This window comes from Phodopus roborovskii, unplaced genomic scaffold, assembly GCF_943737965.1.
Source record: "Phodopus roborovskii unplaced genomic scaffold, PHOROB, whole genome shotgun sequence".
Classification (NCBI taxonomy): Eukaryota; Metazoa; Chordata; class Mammalia; order Rodentia; family Cricetidae; genus Phodopus; species Phodopus roborovskii.
The window spans coordinates 176,334-183,735 of record NW_026125622.1 but is presented as its reverse complement, the minus strand read 5'-3'; the positions used below and the strand labels follow the sequence as shown (position 1 = coordinate 183,735).

The following is a 7,402-nucleotide window of genomic DNA, read 5'->3' as shown; positions in this document are numbered from 1 at the left end:
TCCAGGGAGGGGACAAGGGGGGCAAGGAGTCAGAATTGCCTAGCACTTATCTTCTAGAAATGTAGAATGAGTGCCTGGCATAAAATGGGGTTTTCGTAGCCATCACGTCTTCTTATAGCACCCTAGACACCTGGTCAGGGATGACACCACCACCAATGGGCTGATCTCTCACACATCAATCATCAATAAGGAAATGCAGCATAGGCTTGCCTGCGGGACAGCCTAATGGGGGCATTTTCTCAGTTCAGGGTCCCCTCTTCCCCAATGGTTCTGGCTTGTGTCAAGGTGATGTAAAACTGGCCGGCACATCTCACAATCCATTTCCCTGATATGTAAGGAATCTTGGGCCGCTGTCCTTGTCACCCAGGAGTCTGTTCTCCATCCTGTTATTCCACCTTTCAGAGAAGCAGATGAAAAACTCAATAACTAACTGATGTTTTTCCCTCTGCCTTGTCTTGTTTTTTTCTTTTCTCCTCTTTCTTTCCCTTTTCTTCTCTAAACAAGATCCCACTAACTTCCCACACTGGCTTCAAATTCACAATTCCCCTGCCTCAGCTCCCTGACTACTAGGATTCCCCCCCCCCAAGACCCGGCCCCCCCCCACCCCCCCCCACCCGCCCCCCCCCGTCCCCCCCCACCCCCCCCCCCCCCCCCCCCCCCCCTCCACCCCCCCGCCACGGCCCCCCCCCGCCCACACCAGACTCCCACACCCAGCGGCATGATTCCGGCGGTCTCTAAATCACATCCGCTTACAGCGGCGCCCGCACGCCACCGGCTCACCCTTACCACGCTTTCACACAATCCACACCACATTGCGCTTCTACATCACATCCACACACTCCCCATATTCCCCTTCCCCCCCTTCACTCCCTCACCACCCCTCCCACCCACCCCCCCCCTCCCCTCCCTACCCCCCTCCCCCCCCCCCCCCCTACCCCCCTCACCCTTCCCCCCCCCCCCCCCCCACCACCCTCCCCTCCCCCCCCCCCCCCCCCCACCCCCCCCTCCTCCCCCCCCCACCCCCCCACCACCCTTCCCTCCCCCCTTCTACCCTCCCTCCTTTACTTCTCTCTTCCTTTTTCCTTTTCTTTTCTCTTTCCCCTTCTTTCTTATTTTTCTTACTCCTTTTTTTACCTTTTTTTTATCTCTCCTACTTCTTACTTTTTATCTCTACTCCTAACAACCATCTGTCTCTCTTTCTCCCAACCTACTTCCCCTCCACTTTACTATCAAAACACCCTCCCACCAACCCCCCACCCACCCCCCCAGAGTCTCCCCCAACCACAACCCTCCCCCCCCCCAACACAGCCCCCCCCACCAAACACCCCTCCCCCCACCCACCCACCACGACCCCACCAAACTCCCCCCCCCGCCCCCCACACACCCCCCCCCCCCCCCCCCCCCCCCCCCCCCCCACCCCCTCCCCCCCCCCCACCCCCCCACAACATCCCTTATTCCCCCCCTTGCTCCCACCACCAACCTTATCACAACCACTGGTCACCCCACCATTTTTACACCACTAAGGGCCCCCACACCACCCGGTAAACGCGCGGTGGCCACCCCTACCACCCAGCCCCCAGCGCCCCCCCCCAAACCCCCCAACCCAGTTCTAACCCCCACTTCCCCCCCCCTCCTTCATCCCTCTCTCTCTCCCCCCCTTCCCTTCCCCCTCCTTCCCACCCCTCCTCTCCCCTCCTCTTTCTCTTCTTCCCCCTCACCCTCTCCCCCCCTTCCTCCCCACCCCCAACCCCCACCCCCCCCCCCTCCCCACCACCCCCCCCCCCCCCCCCCTTTCCCCCATTACCCCTCCCTCCCCCTTTCTCCCAACCTTTTCTTTTAACCCTTCCTTAATGACCATTTTTTCCCTCTCATCTTTTCTATCTCTCCTCCCCCCCCCCTCTTATTTTTTATATCTATCTTCTTCCTTTTTCTCACCACCCCCTTCTACTTCCCTCTCCCCTATCTTCCTTTCCTCTACAACCCCACACCCCCCAACCCACCTCCCTCCCCCCCTTTTTCCTCTACGCCGTCCACCCGTTTACCCCCCCCTTCCTCCTCCCTTACTCTCTCCTCCCACCAGTACTTCCCTCCCTTTTTTTTGTCAATTTACTTTTTCTTCTCTCACTTTCACCTTTTTCCCTCTTTTTTATCCTTCTTTTTTTTTCTTTTCCCGGCCTCTTGTATCTTCTTTTTTTCCTTTCTTATTCCCCCCTTTTTCCCTCCTTGCCATCCTCTTCCTCCACTTTCCCTCCCCTCTCCCTCTCCCTTTCTCCACCCTCTCCCCCCACCTTCTTCCCTTTCCCCCTCCCTCCCCTTCTTCCTATTCTCTTTCCTAACCGCTCTCCCCTCTCCCTTTTCTTCCCCCTCCCCCCCCCCCTTTTCCCTCTCCCCCCCCCCCCCCCCCTCTTTTTTTCCCCCACCCTCCCCCCTTACTTCCCCTTTTAAACAACTCCTCCCCCTTTTTTTCCCCTATATTTTTCCTCCTTTTTTTATTTTTTTTCTCTTTTTTTTTTACTTCTCCCCTTTCTTTTTCTTCTTCATCCCCCCTATCATTAAATTCCCCCACCCCCTTATCCACTAACACCCCCACCCCCTCCCCCCCCCCCCCCACCCACCACCTAACACACCCCAACCCACACCCCCCCACCCCACCCCCACCCCCCACCCCCCACCCCACCCCCCCCCCCCCTCCACCCCCCCCCACCTCCCCCCCCCCCCCCCCCCCCCTCCTCCCCCCCCCCCCCTCTCACCCTCCCCACCTCCCCTCCTCCCCTCCCTCCCCCCCTTCTCCTCTACCCCTCCCCCCTCCTCCCCTCCCCCCTCACCCCCCCCCACACCCCCACCACCCCCCCTCCTCCAACATAATAACCCAGGGGCCCCCTTCCCAACCCCACCCCACCCACCCCCCCCAGCCCTCCCCCCCCCCCTCTCCTCCACCCCCCCCCGCCCCCCCCCTCCCCCCCTCCCCCCCCTCCCCCTGCCCTCCCCTCCTCTCTTTTCTTCTCCCCCCTTCTCCTTCTTTCCCTTCACTTTATCTTCTTTTCCCCCCCCTCCTCCCACCCCTTTTTGCCCTCCCCCTTCCTCTCCAACACCCCCCCCTTCTTTTTCTTCCAACCCCCCCCCCCCCCCCAATATAAACCCTCCCCCTCCCCCCCAAAACCGGGTCTATCCCTTCCCTCCCAACACCAGACCTTTTCCCTTTTCCCCCTACCCCCTTTCTCCCTTTCTCCCCCCGTCCCCCCCCCCCCCCTCTTTCCCCTTCCTCCCCCTCCCCCCCCCCTTTCTCCAACCTTTCCCCCTCCCCCCCCCCACCACCACACTTCCCCCCCCCCCCCCCCCCACCTCCCCCCCCCCCCCCCCCCCCCCCCACCCCCCCCCCCCCCCCCCCCCCGCCCCCCCCCCCCCCCCCCCTCCCCCTCCCTCCATCAACCCCCCCCCCCCCCCCTCTTCTTCCCTCTCCCCCCCCCCCCCCTTCCCCCCCCCCTCCCCCTCCCCCCCCCCCCCCCCCTTTTCCTCTTCTCCCCTCCCCTCCCTCTCCTCTCTCCTTCCCTTCCTCCCCCTTTCCTTTTCTTTCCCTTTTCTCCCTTCTTTCTTCTTTCTCCTCTCCCCCTCCTTTCTTCTCTTTCTTCCCTTTTCCTCTCCCCCTTTCTTTCTTCTTTTTTCTTCTTTTTTTTCTTTCTCTCTCTCTCTCTCTCTTTTTCTTTCTCTCTCTCTTTCCTCCTCTCTCTTCTTCTCCCCCTCCTCTTCCTCCCTCCTCCTTCTCTCTCCTTTTTTTTTTTTTTTTTTTTTATATTTTTTTTTTTTTTTATTTTTTTTTTTTCTTCTTTCTCACATTTCTCTCTCTTTTCTCTTTTTTTTTTTTTTATTTTTACATCTTTCCACCTTTTATTCTTATAACCTTCCTCTACAAACCACCAAACAACCATCCCCCCCCCCCCCCCACCCCCAACACCCCAAACATATCTCACTCAAACCCCCTCTACTCTCCCTCCCCTCACCTCCAAAAATCCCCTCCTCCCCTCCCCTCCTCCTCTTCCCTACCCCCCCCCCCTACCCCCCCCCCCCCCCCCCCCCCCCCACACCCACCCCCCCACACCCCCCACCAAACCACAAAAAAACCCACAAAACAAAAACCCCCAAAAAGAAAAATAAATTACATTACCCCCCCTTTACTACTAAACTACATCCCCTTTCTCTTTTTCCCCCTCCCCCTCCCCCCCCCCTACCCTCCTCCCTCCCCCCCCCCACCCACAAACACCCCCCCCCCCCAACCTCAACACACAAAACACACCACACTAGCAAGTGAGACAGAGGTATGATAGTTAAATAATGAGTGATAAACAACAACAAACAAAAACTTAAACCAAATTAACCCCCCCCCCCCCCACCCCCCCCCACCCACAACCCCCACCCCCCCCCCCCCCCCCCCGGCCCCCTCCCCCCCTAGCTCCCACCACCCCCCACCCCCCCCCCCCCCCCCAATTTTTTTTTTTTTTTTTTTTTTTTTTTCTCTTCTTCTTCTTATTTTTTCTCTCCTCTCCACCTCTCTTCTCTCTTAAAAACTAAAGAAGGGGTTAATATTTATTTTTTTTTTTTTTTTAATTAAAAAATAAAACAATTATACACAAAACAAAAAAAACAACAACCCCCACCCACCCCACACCCCCCCCCCCCCCACCCCACCCCCACACCCAACCCCGCACCGGCACCCCAAACACCCCACCCCCCCCCCCCCCCCCCCCCCCCCCCCCCCCCCCCCCCCCCCCCCCCCCCCCCCCCACACCCCCCCCCCCCCCCAACCCCCCCCCCACCCCCCCCGCCCCCCCCCCCCACCCCCTCCCCCCCCCCCCCCCCCCCCCCCACCCCCCCCCCCCCCCCCCCACTCCCCAACCCCCCACCAACAAAAAAAACAAACAACAACAAAAAAAAAACAAACAAAAAACCCACCCCCACCCCCCCCCCCCCCCCCCCCGCTCCCCGCCCCCGGCGCGGGGCCCGCCCCCCTCCCGCCCCCCACCCAACCACACACCCCCCCCCCCCCCAACCCCCCACCCCCCCCCAGCCCGGCACCCGCCCCCCCCCCCCCCCAACCCACCAACCCCACCCCCACCACAACGAACAGTTGTTGTTTATTTTATACACATCCCCCCGCCCCCCCCCCCCCCCGGCCCGCCCGCGCGCCGAGCAAAACACACACAAAATTCAGATAGTGTAGGGGGGGCGAGAGACACACGCACAAAAACAGAAACAGAATGACACTGGTTTTTTTTTTTTTTTATATCTATATATTTTATATATACCCAACCACAGTTGGTTTTTCGGCGGGGGCACAAAAAAAAAAAACAATTCAGTTTTTCCCACCTCCCCCTACCCCCCCCCCCCCCCCCCCCCTCCCTTCCCCCCACCCCACACCCCCCATTTTCTGGTTGGCGTTGGAGGGGAACACCCCCCGGTTCCCCCCCTTTCTTTTCCTCAAATTTTACCCTTGCCAATTAACAAGAGCAATTAAAACAGCAAAAACCATAGGGTCTTCAGGATTACAGATGTGTGCCACCACATTAGACCAGTAACCAATTTTCCTCTCCTTTGTAAGTAGCCCCTTCTACCTGGGAGTTTATAATTCTGGAATTACACCAGGGTCTGTCTAAGTATATGCCTTTCTTTAATTAATCCTTCCTGGAACTTTATCAGCCCCTTTAATCAAGTCTTTCTGAAGCTCAGAAAATGCTCTTTAATTAATTGTTCAACTCTTGTTTTCCCTTTATAGATATTTCCCCCTTTCTCTTTCTCTAATGCCCCTCTGCTTTGGGTGTAAGGATTTGCCCTCTGTATCTCTCTTGTTCTCTGGTGAGGCTTTGTTCCACTTGAACCTCCAGGACACCTGCACATCTCAGCACATTTCCTTCTCTGAATTCACTGACTGTGTTTGTATTCACTTTCATTCATTTCCTCTCATATTACTTTTTTGTTTGTGCTGTGCTGTGGTTTGAATCTAGAATGGTTCCCCCCCACAGGCTGAGCACTTTGTCCCCTGCTGCTGGTGCAGTTTGGGTTGGGAGAGGGACTGTGGGACTTGATGAAATGAAGGTTGGGCCCTCAAGGTGTGTTACTCTTGACTCCTCCCATCCACTTCAGGGTGGGGCTGTCACTGGCTCCCTTCCTCTCCATTTGCCTCCAGGGTTACCTCCAGGCTGGGCTTGGCTGCATTTCAAATGGAGAGAAGGCTTCCTGTTTTCAGTTTACTGTCTCAGCTTCCTTTGGTCTCAGGACCAAAAGTAAAGGGTCTATTTCAGTTTACACTTCCAGGTGATATCAGTCACTGAGGGAAGTCAGGGCAGGAACTCAGGGAGGGAACCTGGAAGAATGATGCTCTATGTGTGTGTGTGTGTGTGTGTGTGTGTGTGTGTGTGTGTGTCTGTCTGTCTGTCTGTCTGCCTCTGCCTCTCTGTATCTCTGTCTGTCTCTGTCTGTCTGCCTATTGCTCAGCCCTACTGTCACAAGCCAGAATAACCTATCCAGAGGTGGTGGTAAACCCACAGAGAGCTAGGTCTTCCCCCATCACGAGACAACCAAGACAGTTCCCCACAGACATAGCCACAGGCCAATCTGACACTCCTCTGGCCACTCTTGGCTGTATTGACAATAAAAACAACAAAAGTCACTCACTGTCCCTCTGCAGGGACCACCAGGAATCCCCATAGAATTCCCCCATTTCTGGACACCATTCTCTTCCTTACTCGGTGATGAGCTCTCGTTTGAGCTTTGAGTTTGTACTTCCTCCCACGTCCCCGCCCTTTGGGTCAGGTATTGCTTTGGAGGGGGGGGCAGCTGCAGGAGGGGTGGTGGTAACGACAAATCTACACCACAGTCTTGGGTGGTCTAGCCCTCACAAGGCTGGCGATGAGCAAACTGGGAGTTGTTGTCTTCTGCCCAGGGCTGGCAGTGTCCTCCCAGGCTGCACAGTCTGCTTAGTCCTATTTTCCAGTAAGGGGCAGGGTAGAGAAAAGTCCTCACATGCTGGGAAGACATGAAGGCTAACTGTCTCCTTCTCAAGCAAGGGACTTCCCTAGACTTTGTAGGAGAAGAGCCTTTTGAAGCAGAAATCAAACATTCGTTTGCATGATGGAATGGAGTCAAGGGGAGACCAGGAGTTCTAGCAGTGACTGGAAATCCAAACCAGGGACTTATGAAGCACATGAAATTGCCTGAAAGCTTCTAAAATAGGTCAACACATGCCGTATTCCATCCCAATTAAACCAGGATCATAGCCGTGGGGACTTTGGTGTTGTTGGGTTTCAACCGGGGGACAAATGACTGAGGTGCCTATTTAACACAACAAATGGATGAAAAAAGGAATAACAAAGGAAAGGAAGGGAACATGGCTGATGTGATGGAGGAGGTT

The 7,402-nt window shown here is 56.6% G+C and overlaps 1 long non-coding RNA gene across 1 annotated transcript; it reads right to left on the bottom strand.

Moving 5' to 3' along the window:
- Positions 1-3,342: 3,342 nt before the first annotated feature.
- On the bottom strand, positions 3,343-4,880 carry LOC127217087 (uncharacterized). Its single transcript, XR_007834072.1, has 2 exons — positions 4,724-4,880; positions 3,343-3,410 (listed from the first exon to the last, which is right to left on the bottom strand). It is a non-coding gene; the product is annotated as an uncharacterized LOC127217087 (long non-coding RNA).
- Positions 4,881-7,402: the final 2,522 nt, after the last annotated feature.